Genomic DNA, 13312 nt, shown 5'->3' on the forward strand with positions numbered 1-13312 from the left:
TTTACATCCTATCTCAGTCCATAATTCCAGTTGCTAGCAAAAGCTGCATCAATGATACTGCACCAAAAAAAAAGGAGATTGACTTTCAATTGCTATTTCTTTTGTGGCTTAGGAAATATGTATGTCTTTTAAAGGATGCTTATTTTCACTTGAGTTTCTTGAATTACACAAATTGCTTTCTTATAAAGGAAACCACTATTGATCATAAAAGATGGTTATTTGTGTGAAGATCTCTGTAAACTAAAGGTTACATTTTGAGATGTCCAGGCTATAACTATTGTCAGGAGTCTGCTGGAAGCAATTTGGGTAAATGCAGAAAATGTTTCTACACACTTACTGAAGAAGTGTTGCTGCATGGTGTTCTGAAGGGCTGCTGCAAGAATGACAGTGAGAATTAGCTATTCTGAAAAGTGTTGCAGAATATGAACTGGCAATATGCACTGGACAAACAACTCAGTTCTATGAAATTTTGATGTACCAATGCAGTCTACATCAAAATTTCATAGAACTGAGTTGAGTTTAATTAAAGGGTAGGAAAAAAACTGATTTGTTTTTTAAAAAACCAAAACATATTCAATATTTTTGATGCTGTATTTTAAAAAACATGTTTAGTTGAATCTAATTAACTACAACTATAAAAAATATAAAAGACATTTCAATTATTACACCATGGATAATTCATTTTCATCCTGATCATTATTTTCCAGGGGGCAGAGAGAAGAAAGATGTTTCATAAGAAAAAGAGAAGAAATCTCTTTATGGTAAAGGACTTTTCTTTCTTCTGTTTTGCCACTGATAAAAAAAAAAAAAAAAAAATTTCACAATACTGATAATGAGCTTAAGCCTGTCACCCATAGTCATGTTATTTTCCAAATTAATGAAGGAAAGCAACATCTGGTTCTTGATCGAGACATACCTTGTTTTGTTCCTGCAAATCTGCATTGAGTTTTGCTCTGATCTGTGACAAAAATAATTAAAAATCACATTCTGGTATATATTCCTAGTACCATGTGTTTTAAGTGAGTGTAAACAAAACTTGATTTTTTAATTTATGTATTTATTTAAAATATCCATGTAATTAGTTATTTAAGTCATACAGTCATAATTAATTTCTCTCAAAAAGGAAAGAATTAGAATCTTCTGATCATGAATGGAAGTTATAAAATAAACTGAGAGGGTACCACTAACTTAAAGAGTATCTGGAAAACTTCTTGATCAAATGAAGCTTGCTAAAAGCACCAGATGCAAAAGACAAAAGACTAATTGTCAGCATCAATGATGCTAAGTAAATGTTTGACTTACTGATTATAATGAGCCACTGCTGTTAGTGGGAGCTTTGTGAAAATTGTTCTTGAATTATTCTTCCATGATGAAAATGTTGTTTTGGTGGCATATTTCATATGCAATTATTTTATCTCTTGACATACAGCTCATTTGCCCCAGGAAAATATCTCTTATTGTCAGTTGGGACTTTTGTAGTATGTAACTAATTTTTCTATAAAGAATATTGATTAGACTAATATTGGTGGGTTTTAATTTTAAAGCTCTTCACAGTGTCTAATTTGTCTCCATTACTAATAATTTTTGTATACATGAACTTTCTTCTAATTGCCACTGAATATCATTTGCAACCTCATAGGACTTTATAAATAACATGTCTGAAAAATCAGAAGCTCTTCAGCTAGCAGTTAAATGTTCAAGACACATCAGAGATTCACAAAATGACATATGACTACATGCTCATAACAAAAAAACTCCATCTAACAAGACCTAGCCGAGCTGTGAATATAATCAACAATCTCCCATTGCTAGCAATATTTAGTTCAAAAGACCTTCTAAAAATACAATTGTGGCATGTCATGCATTTTAATTTATGTAATTGGAACAGAAAAGAAAATACAAATTACCATCAAGAGATTTACCGGACATGGCTCTTGTTTTCTTAATGGTAGTAAAAAAATAATTAAGAGCCATCAATATTTTCCATGTTTAGAACATAACATGATTTTGGTTGCAGATTTTGGCTTGTCATCTGTGTTAGTGCTGCGCAAATACCTAAGAGTATTCCTGAAGAGAAAGAGAGGGGAAGATTGCTGTTTTAGTGGCTCTGTGCTTCTGATACCCACTTTGTCACATCTTAGCATATAAGAGTTTTTGATCGCCGTCAAGCTCACACTGCCAGGTTCCTCCTGGGTATGGACTAGTTTCATGAGCAGCTGGAGACTAAAATCTCTACAGACCCAGTCAAAGCGGTAGCAGAGTCATACCTGATGCTGTGGCCTGGAATATTTTTACACCTGAACTAGTCACAAGAGGTTCTAGTTCTCCAATCTAAATTACGCTGTTACTGACTGTCATAGCTTAACTCCTCCTTACAGACCTCTGAGATGAGAAAAAGGTCCGACCCAAGCATTTTTGAAGGGCAGCCAATGAAAAAGGGTGAGTCATGGTAAAAAGAGGCAAAGAGTAATGGCAGAAAACTGAAGCAACCTATTCTTCCAAAACCATTGATCTTCTCTTCCTATACATCCTTCTTAGTAGTGAGCAATGTTTGATGGACTTACCTTGAGGTTTCACTTTACACCTCGGCAACCCTTTCTCGGGTGACTTTGCTCAGGCTCAAAGAAGCCTGAAGGAGCCAGCTAAAGAGCTATGTGCAAAGGGGCTCTGCAAGCAAGGTACGCACAGGTTTATAGTGTAAAGCAATTATTGACTATCACTCCCAGGTGCTACAATTCTAAGCTTTAGTGTGCTTACCACCCTCACAAGACACCTGAGGAAGCATTGCTGGTCAGAAGGTGCCAGTCAGGAAGGAAAGAACTGGCCCCTGCCCCTGGATTGGATCCTCCATGCTGATGAGTTATCATCTGCTGACTCCACCTTTCTGCCTTTAGGGTTTTATTCCTTTCTATATTGGTATTTTTCCTTTTGAATCTGTCAGCTGCCAACAAACACCATCTCATGTCTCTCTATCCATAATTTTACCCTTTTTATTTTGCATGGTTCTCTCTATAGGCTTTCCTATGGCCCTTTTCAGAGCTTTGTTACTTGCTCGGAAGTCTGGGACAAATTCGTACAGTGGGGACCTGTCAGAATTAGGCCTGAGACACGGGAAGACAGACAGCTGAGCCCAATGGTGAGGGCGGTCACAGAGCAAGAGGGTTATGGGTTTTGTTTCAGTGTGTCAGGCTCCCAGAGGATTCAGAAGCTCTTCCTCTGCTGAACAAGATACCTTGTTTTATTAGCAAGTGTGTTGCAGGAAGATTACATGTGTGCTCTGGGTTTGTTTCTGAGTGTAACTCAGAATAAGTATTTATCTATAAAATTCGTGCTGCAGCTTGGCCCTAACTATGCAGCAGATACCTAGGCAGACATACTTCTGTTGTCACCCTGACCCTAGAATTTGAGAAACCGCCTCACAGTTGTACTATGCTCCTGACTGGTTCCCCATTCTCCAGTTCCTGATATATTTCAAGACAATGCCCCAGTCTTCTTGATCCAAACTGACACTGTGACCCTCTCATGTGATAGCTTTTACAGAGGCTTCCCTGCAAATATATTAAAACACATGTTGCTGAAATCTCTAGCAGGGTGAAAATGACCCTGGAGAAATAGTGACTGCTTGTTTTATAATGAGACAGGTGCTTAGGGTGACATACACATTTTCTCAGAGTCTAATCACAGCACTTTGTGTCATTTATGACAGACTGCTTGGGGTGGATTCAAAATGCCAGCTGCCCACCTACTCAGCATGTAAGCTTACTGTGTGCTGTGCACAGGAGTGAAAAATAAATGGGTATTAAGGTAGTGTTTTAATAACTCTGGGATATCTTAACAGGCACAGAAATCAAAGGAATCCCTCTCTGCCTTTGCATGTGGTATCGCGTACATGTTGAATAGAAACACTCTGGAAGGTGTGTGATGGGGATCACCAAAATGTTTTCCTTTTTGTGCAAATGAATGTGCCAAGGTAATTTCCTCAAAAGCATTTTTTAGGAGAAGTTGCTCATTGTTATGTGGAAAGGTAAAAGCTGCAACTTAATGCAAAAATGTTGATTTAATATCCCTGGTATTCATCACTGACAAAAAGGTCTAATGAAGAGTTTACTGACATGAATAGAAAGATTCCCATTGTCTTCAAGCACTAAGCATCAATATTACTAAGCTAATGACTACTTTGAGGCAATGTCTACCAATTACAACTTGAGGATTTCTGAAGCTGATGTCTGTTCTTGGCAGAAATCAATTACGGTAAATAAAAAACAGTAAGTTCAGAAAATGGAGATATTGTTAGACTGATGTGGCCCACACAACTGAAACATTTTATATGAGGAAGTAATATGCAATAAAGGAAATTACTGTTCTGTGAATCAAATGTTATTATGTGTACAGTTTCTACAATGCTAATCTATTGTTAAGAAATTAAACGAAAAACATTACACTATTTACAAAGTGACTTCATCAGTATTCAAGCAAAGGTTTTCTGAAAATAATTAATTATTTCTAGGTGAGTTTGAATCAAAGCCAAACTCTGAATATTATCAGCTTGGCTGAAGACATTTTGCACATTAACTCTTCTCCTCTGGGAACAATCATGTCTGTCTGCATTTTGGATCTGTCTTCCTTGTCTTCAATTAGTTTAATAAGCTCCTACAAACTTAAGATAAAATCAGTTGCAGAGCCACCTCATCAAGGAACAACTTTGGTCAATTTAGGTCATTAAGACCCTGTCAAACTCTCACATTACTGCTGTTCTCAGAGGAAAGGATTCACACACACACCCCCAGCAAAACCTTACAGAGAATAAACAGCCTAGATATTAAGGGGGCAGGGGGAATTCTTTCAACTTTAACTTAGAGTTAAAAGATAAAGGTGTAAATCAAGGAAATGAGTCCACAAAACTGGAATATCACTATATCACTATATCACTCATCATGATGTCGCTAATTTACTGAAAAAGTGTAAGTGCAAACCAAAGACTATTAAATTAATTCCAGAAAACCTTTGGGTACAAGTGCTGCTCTTTCATCATCTAGAGCATGAATTGAGGTTCCTGGGTTCTGGGCTATCACATAGAGAAAATCAGGGAGCTAAGAATAGATGTCAACATATTCTTTACAAAGCATTGGAAGAGCCCTCTCTAGTTTCTACATGAGGCACTTCAGCATATTTTTTGATGTTGGCTTGGTCCTTCTCTGCAGAGCATTTTTATTCCAGATTTTGCACGATATGGAATAAAAATCTTTAGTCAATTCTTTAGTCAGACATTTCACAGGACCTGGACACAGAGAAATACCAGCCAGACAAATGTAGAATAATTTAGAAGTAGCAGAGCTGCCACGGTAGGGTTCCACAGATGAGCAGTTAAACTGCATTACATAGTGTGTAACAAGCATGAAGGATTAGGACTAGTAAAAGTGAGTCTTAAGAAATATTAGACTAGACAGCTAACTTTTAGATGGCTAAATTCAGGTAGAATTCACCCCAACTTGGATATCAACAAGAAAATTACAATCCTAACTTAGATACTAAATCCAAAATTACAGCCCTCAGTGTCAGCATGTACCTAAAGGCACTGGGAACCTCCCCTTGCACCCAGAAACTCCCTCAGTGACTCAAGGCTATGATGCCAGCTGCCCACCTACTCAGCATGTAAGCTTACCGTGTGCTGTGCACAGGAGTGAAAAATAAATGGGTTCCCACAGAGAAAACATGGCGCTCAGTTGCCATCCAGCTTTACACATCTCTGGAAACTGATCCACGTGAAAGGTCCAGGGCAGTGCACAAGAGTAAGCACCAGGCACCATACCTCATGTTACAGCATCTCTGCTTCATAAATACCACAGTTCCACCAATAATCACAGCAGAAATTATGGCACTCTGAAAGAAAAATAACTAAGCATGGAAAGCATTCCATGGTTTCCCAGTCTGCTTGGAGCTGTGCAAGAGTTTTTTATAGGAAATGAATGTCAGGTTTGCCTTTGAGAGTTGAAGGCTGTAAAGCACTTGTCAGTGACAGAATATGCTTCATATTATTTTATGTTTTCAGTAAAATCAAAAAGTAGAAAGGGAAAGCTAATTCAGGAAGTGTGTGCTGGCAGCTAGACATATTCATGGGAGAGAGGAAAGGTGCAGATGCAGCCTCTCTCTAGAAGCCATCTACCTGGCAGTGCTACAGCAGTGAAGTATGAGGAGGTTTTCAAATTTGAAATCCCTATAGTGGAGAATGCTTGGACTTTACCATGGTGTTTTAGAACATGGCCTACATTTTGTTTCACAAGCTAACAGAACTGCTGTATCACTGCAGTTTGCCTTCACCTGCCTGCAGTGCAGCTGCATCCAACTCCTGCTTCAAAGGGATTTAGCCATCAGCCAGTTCCTCTGATCCTTGGAGGGGATAGAGGAATGCTCTTTGCACTGTTTGGGTTTAATTCTGGAGCAGAGAGGATCCTGCTGAACATGTCATGTCACTAAGTGAGCAGGCAACACACGTGAATCATCTGAGGGAGATTTGCATTGAGCATTGTCAAAGCACGGGATTAGCCTTGCAGGCTCGTGGGACTCTGCTTGCTTTGAATTTTGGTTGTTTCACATTCAGACAAAACATTGGAACAAAGACAACTCATCTGAAAGAGCTGAAGGCTCATCTGCCTGGTTTGATCTCAGATTACACCACTGGGTTCACCTGGTTCTCCCTCACAACAAAAACCAGCCAAGCGCTGCTTAGCTGTAGCGCTTGGTCAGGATGAGAGTTGTGGGCCTTGACGAATCCTCACTAGACCTGTCCTGAATGTTAGTTTTTTTCTCTCATTAGTATTTTGATACCTTTGGCAGCCTTTTCTTCTTAATGCCTTTATCTCATCTTCCATTTTGGTAAAAAGTATGTATGCTCCCTCCCACCAGTGCATGGGACCCACCTCTTTCATCACTGTAGGTGCCTCCTGTGCATCCCCCTGTCCTGGGTGCCCTGCCAGAAAGCAGACACTGCCCACCCAGCCCCAGTTCTCCAGATCTTCTCCTCAGCCCACGCCCCCTGCATGCCATCCAGCTGCTTGTGCATGACCTGCAAACTGTCAGTGTCACTTAGAGCCCATCCACCCCAAAACTGGGCTCCACAGTCACCTGTACATGTCTGTCCTCCAGTCACTCCATTTTCTCACCCCTAAATCCTGCCAGACACCAAAAGATGGGACAACTTGTCATCTAGGAAGGGGAGAGTGGTGGGGTGTGTGAAGAACTGCTCAGAGACAACCTCCACTTGGACCTCAGGCCATGCCTGGCACATGCAAGAATTTTCTTCATAGAGTGGTAGGCATGGGCACATCCCCCTCACGATGGGTACCCTGGCTCATGATCCTTCTGTGGCAAAAGGTAGTCCCTGGCACACATGTACCCCAAATGTTTCAGGTCACTGTCACACTGCCAACTCCTCCGTATCCTCTTGCTGAAGATTTGACTGCACATGTCTCTTCAGCTCTTCCCCTGTATGAGGCCCAACCAAGTCACTCCACCTTCTCATCCTGGCCCTGCCCATGTCCATTCTGACCACCTGAAGAAGGAAACTCAATGAAGAGTTCCCAAAGACTTCTGCTCTCCCATCTGTCATGTCTCCAAACAGTACTGTGTTCCCAGCTCCATGGATACCTCCTAGGATAAGTGGGTGCTCTCAGAAATGTTGAGTGTCACTCAACAGCTCCTCTGCCACGCATGTCTGAGCTCCCAACCCTCACACTTGTATTTCTGCATTCATTGTTCCCCATCACTGGCTATCTGTCCTCCTTATGTTTCATATTCCATTCTCTCCCTCTCATGCACAAGGCAGAGCACCACCTACAGGATTTACACAGCCCTTTGTCCACTAGCACTCACCATACTTCAGTTGCCCCTTTACTTTTCCTATTACTACAAACACTCCTTTTTTGGCATTTCTGCTTGTCTCCAATAGAAAAGGCTATGACAGTGCATTCAGGAAAAATATGAGAAATAATTTAATCCCCATGTGAATTTCTGTAACTGCAATAATAGACACTTTCTCCTAAAATAACTCAAAACACTCCACAAATAAATACGCAAAAAAGTCCTTTGGCTGTGCATGCCTTTGGTTTGAACAGCATACACCTCTGTGTCTTGGATGAGAGCTTTTTGTAATTTGATTTCATAAAGAAACATAACTGTTTTAATGTAACAGTATTGCAAAAATGATGTTAAACAGTGACTCTACTGAGGTTACTTCAATCTGTAGTTTCCTAGTAAATATAAAAAAAAGCTCTGAAGTCAAATTAATATTTTAAAATGGAGTCTTCACACAGTTCAGATCAACATTTACAATTCCCATGTCTCTTTTTCTTTCTTTTTTCAGTTTGATAGTCAAATATCTGAATTACTCACAAGACAATACATAAAATTTATAACATATTTCAGGGATCTACTATGAAACAGAAGAAAAGAATTATACCCATTATTATTTTCTCTTTTAGAAAATATTATCCTATATTTCATATCTAGTATGTTCTTAAGTCTACAGTACCTTATAAACACTTCAAAGTTAAGATTAAGCTGTTGTTTTGTGCTTTAATAACACTCCATGTCTGATAGCACTAGAACCTTCTAAAGTGCTACACTTAAACAGCTAGGAAAGTATGAAAGTAAAGCCCAAGAATTTCTGATCTTTTGGCCTATTGACCTTGTGTTATAATTTTCATTTTGATGCGCTAGAATTACATTTGAATTGTGTCCTGTTCTTCATGAAAATCTTATATTTTTTGAGCTCCTGCATTCAGGCACATCTGCCATCTCCCATTTTTTAAGTTCCCATCGTGATATTTTGCACAAATAGGAGCTTCAAAAATTTGACACAAAGCTTTAGTCTGAAGTTTGCTGTTCTGAAAATGAAGTTGCAAAAACACAAGCGCAGCTTGTATCCTAACACTGGCTTGATTTTTACTTTTTAATTTTATTTTGCATGAACTAAACACAAGATATGAATTTGACACAGACTGTAGAGACCATCTTAGCACAAGCTTGGAAACCTAGAGGTTTGCAGATAGTCCTGTCCCACATGTCAGTTCTGTATTCCTGAGATGTGGTCCATAAAAGATGACAGTCCACCCAGATGGGAGGTAGATGCCAAGAACAGATTGCAAATCGTTGCAGTAAAAGAGTATGAACTGAGGTGTGAAAACAAGAAATAATCGTCTATGCAAGAAAGTACCTGGATTTGTGAGTCTGAGAGTTTGGAGAGAGCAGTGAAGAAAAGGAAATATCTTAATGAGGAAAGGCCATCCACAAGGCAGACCAGGCAGATATTTAATAAAGAGGACCGCGGGCGGAACCGCTGGAGGCAGGCAATGGCATTAGTCACGACAGGGTGGAAGTCAGTCACAGGTCCAACTCACGCAGCAGCAGCAATGAACATAGATGCACCAGGTGGCTTTTCACAAAGCCACACTGTAAAGCTCACATGAGCCAGACCCTCCCGAGGGAGGGGAAGGCAGACCTGTGGCAGGACAATTGTTAATGTTTCCATTGTTTTTTTACAAAAGGAAGTTCATGTGATGAAATTATATTGATAACAACAGTTTAACCAAGGTTAAATGACATTCCTAGTCTTATCTTTCCTCCCTTTTTTTCCTCAACAACCTTTTATTAAAATCAGACACTAAGAGGCTAATTTGTATGTGATTCATGCAGATCCTTTCTTCTTTGCCTCTGACTTTTATTCCCACACAGACAGTCACAATACTGCTCATATTGATATAATTGGAAACACTGCCGTTGATTCTGGTAGGAGCAGCATCCAGCATAGCATAGGTGGGTTACTGAGTTTCCATGGGATATCCATTGTCACTATTCAATTCCAGCATCACGCAGGCCTATTACAGGAACACAAAGTACCATATGACAATTATAGCATTAAAGATCAGTACATTGTGATCACATCTAAATTGTCAGCCTTAGCAAGAAGCGCTTAAAAGGGAAAACTGCTCTGTTGCAGACAAATGCTTAAAGAATAGAAGTAGCTGGATGAATTTTTTTGTACAATAATGTATGCAATGTCTGATTTTCTATAGGAGACTATCAGGAATTATCTAAATCATCATGCTCACTCTAGTTAGGGCTTCATGTAGTTCAAATTTATATAATTCTTCTTTGAAGCTACTATGTGAGTTCCATTAACTCACATGGCAACAATGCTTGGCTTTCAAAGCACTTTCATAAAACAGCTGTACAGAGTCCATTTCAAGTCACAGAAATGAATAGTGATTTTGACAGCCAAGGCAGTAATGCTGAGATACGAAGAACTACTTTCCACATCATTAACCACAGCCTTTCGCCCTTGCTAGAGTAGCTGGTAAAAAAGGGCAGGGTACTTTTTGTCGTAACAACTTCTCAGCAGCTCATTTTGTAGGGTATAATCATGAATGTCTTTTCAACTTTCAAAAAATGTATTTTTGTTTGCATAATGGGCCTGATATAATGTTCACTAAATTCACTTATTATGACAAGTAACCAGATTACTGAAGTTTATTGAATTTAAGATTAGGTATTCTAACTTTCAAAAACCTTCAACCAGTTCAAAATGTAACCACCTTCTCAAATACAGCCTCAGTGTAACACTAACCAGCAGTCAGTGCGGACTCCCCAACCTTCCTCTTCCTAATAGGAAAGGTCGGTTTAACAGTCCTTGTGGACTATCTGCCCTCAGTGGAACTGCTGAAATTATCATAACAGCTCATGATAATTTTCCAAGCAGCTGAATCAAGCCTGGAGTGCTTTATGAAGTACGACAATCAATCTCTGCATCTAAGGTCTGAAGAGCAAAATTCCCTTCTTTGGCCCTGTCACAGTAGAGGGAGAATGTTGGACGCGAAGAGCTTTATATTCAGATATGTTTTTGAAGCACAGGCTGCACTCACAAATTGACCTTGTCTGCCCAAAATTAAGAGCAGGCATGAGAGCAGACCACTGTCTTCTAGTCATTTTCCGTCCCTATTATCACCTGTTTGCTTGAATTGATTTTCAGTTCAGAAGATGTAGTATACTGGCCTTAGGAAAACCCCAGGACAGGATAGCTGCTTCAGGATAAATCTGTGCATGCTTTGCCACATTTGTATGTGACCTGATCAGAGTGACCTGATCAGAATGACCTCCTCCATTAACAGGCACTTGGACCTACCCTGGGACTCTAGTGGCAATCCAGAGCTAAGACTGAATTCACACCCTGTACATCTACAATAAAGATGGAGCATGAGGAGAAGTTATTTTGACAGCAAACTTACAGAGTCCTTACAGCTCTTTTTTTCTTTGGAGGAAGGAGCACACTTGTTGTTGGAGCTCACCACTAGATAGCAATAAAGACAGACAAGGAATGCAGTAGGAACCAAAGGTCCTGTATGGAAGCTGCACAGCAAGCTCAGCAAAACAATTCTATTATGAAAGCACTGACATGAAACAAATGCATTCTGCTGTATTGGTTAATATAAGAACTTGGTTGCCAGAAAGAGATCTTAGGGAATGATAAATAGGTCATCTATTTTTATTTAGTATGGTAGTTAGTATTATAGGCTTAGAAGATGAACACAGAAGAGCTGAATTCCATTCATTTCCTGGCTATTGTAATGGTACAAATAAATGGAATTTTCTACATCAGGGAACCAGCTTTACAGAAAGGTTGAATCCACTGGGGTATTAGTGTACTTGTTAAGAAGGTATTGCAAATGTTGCTTATCTAACACTGGCTGAAAAAGACATGGATAGAAAAGAACATTTGGTACCATTTGAAACATTAATTTTTAAAGTTTCCACAAAGTGCTGCTGTTCTTAAGGATTCTAAAATAAAAACTTACTGTTATAAGGAGTTTGAGATTTACTGTAGCAAAACATTTTACATGTGCAGAATAGGAATTCACAGTTTTCTCATAGGGAAGATTTTTTTTTTCTTTTTAACAAAGATTTGGAAATGGGTGAAAACTAAACTGACAATCTTACAGTTCAGAATTTCCATTAAGAACTTTCTATTTAGAATTACATGTTTTAAGACTGTAGGAGCATAGTTAAAAGTTAATTATGACAACACTTTTTGAATATAAAAAATATTAATTCTCAAAGTGTTTGAAATGAAATAACTAACTGAAATTAAATTCTATTTCCCCAGGATTTTGAGTAATAAAAAAGTCAAAATTAGTTTACTTACCTTTTGGAGGGGTCAAATAAATACAACTTGTCAAAAATATACAGAATAGAAAAGTGTTTTTCCCCCAGCTACACTCCTAGAAGTATTTCCCAGAGCTCCTAAATGTCAGATCTCCACTCCAACATTCATTTCTATTTAAAGACAAATAACTTATTTATAGTATTTTTAATGATTATGAGTATGCACTGAGTGGAAACAAAACAAAAATACTGAAATGCTTACTTGCAGCGTAAGTATTTAGATACCCAGGACAGATACTTCATCCAGCCACATGCCAACCCTCTGGATTCTGAAGCAGAAACTGCTATTGCCTTTTGGTACAAGTACTACGGCATTATCTGACTAAGCAACACTTCCTGAAAGTGCTATCACCTGAGACTGTGCTCTGCCCATATGCATTTTGGCCTGCTGGTAGAAAACAGTATCTTGTGATCCTTGTGTGGATGACTGACTGCAGAGATGCAAGGGCTGATGACTTCACCTTGGAGCAGCAGCACAAAATTCAAGCTGGCAGAGTTCAACTGGATATGTTTGACAACAAATTATTAAGATTGTTCTTCAGAATTCAGTGATGCTCCCCCTTGTGAGAACTACAACAGCTCCCCCCAGAGACACCCCTTCTCCCTCCTACTCCCTGCCCTGAGGTATGATAAGAGCGTGGGACATCTCAGCTGGCCAAGTGCACTCCTTCCCATTTCTGCACTGACACCCCTTCTCTTGCACCCTGCAGCTTGTACAGAGAACTTGTCACAGCACTATCAAAACTAGCCAGGTGCAACAGGCTTTTACCATCCCATACCAGGTGAACTTCAATAAGTAGTTCCTACACCTTGCCCCAGAACAGCCACCAATCCCCCACAAGGGTTCAAAACTTTATCTACTGTCCACATTGTGCTGTGCACTGCACCACACCCTCCTCAGGGATATTTAACTACTTAGCAGGAACGAGCTACAGCTGCACATCATCCATGTCAATCAGCCCACTGCCTCTGAGGCAAGGCCACAGCTGCATGTTATCAATGCTGATCAACCCACTGCCTGCATTCCTCTACAGTGGCCTTTCTTCTGCTGGGAGATATGAGCATACCAGTCCAGGAACCGGTGATCTGCCAAATGCCT

At 39.5% G+C, this 13312-nt stretch overlaps 1 long non-coding RNA gene across 3 annotated transcripts in view; it reads right to left on the reverse strand.

The window, feature by feature from the left end:
• The window catches only part of LOC114013481 (uncharacterized), a 36399-nt gene extending 23608 nt beyond the window's left edge, over nt 1-12791 (reverse strand). Inside the window, exons 1-4 of one of the 3 annotated variants that reach the window (XR_003556486.2) lie at nt 12416-12791; nt 12194-12324; nt 11280-11341; nt 8936-9872 (exon numbers count right to left, since the gene is read on the reverse strand). This is a non-coding gene — a long non-coding RNA (uncharacterized LOC114013481). Of the gene's footprint in view, nt 1-8935; nt 9873-11279; nt 11342-12193; nt 12325-12415 lie in introns of those variants that run through there. The other 2 variants (XR_008747937.1, XR_008747936.1) reach the window with 2 other exon arrangements.
• Nucleotides 12792-13312: the final 521 nt, after the last annotated feature.

Source organism: Falco peregrinus, chromosome 6, assembly GCF_023634155.1.
Source record: "Falco peregrinus isolate bFalPer1 chromosome 6, bFalPer1.pri, whole genome shotgun sequence".
NCBI classification, from domain to species: domain Eukaryota; kingdom Metazoa; phylum Chordata; class Aves; order Falconiformes; family Falconidae; genus Falco; species Falco peregrinus.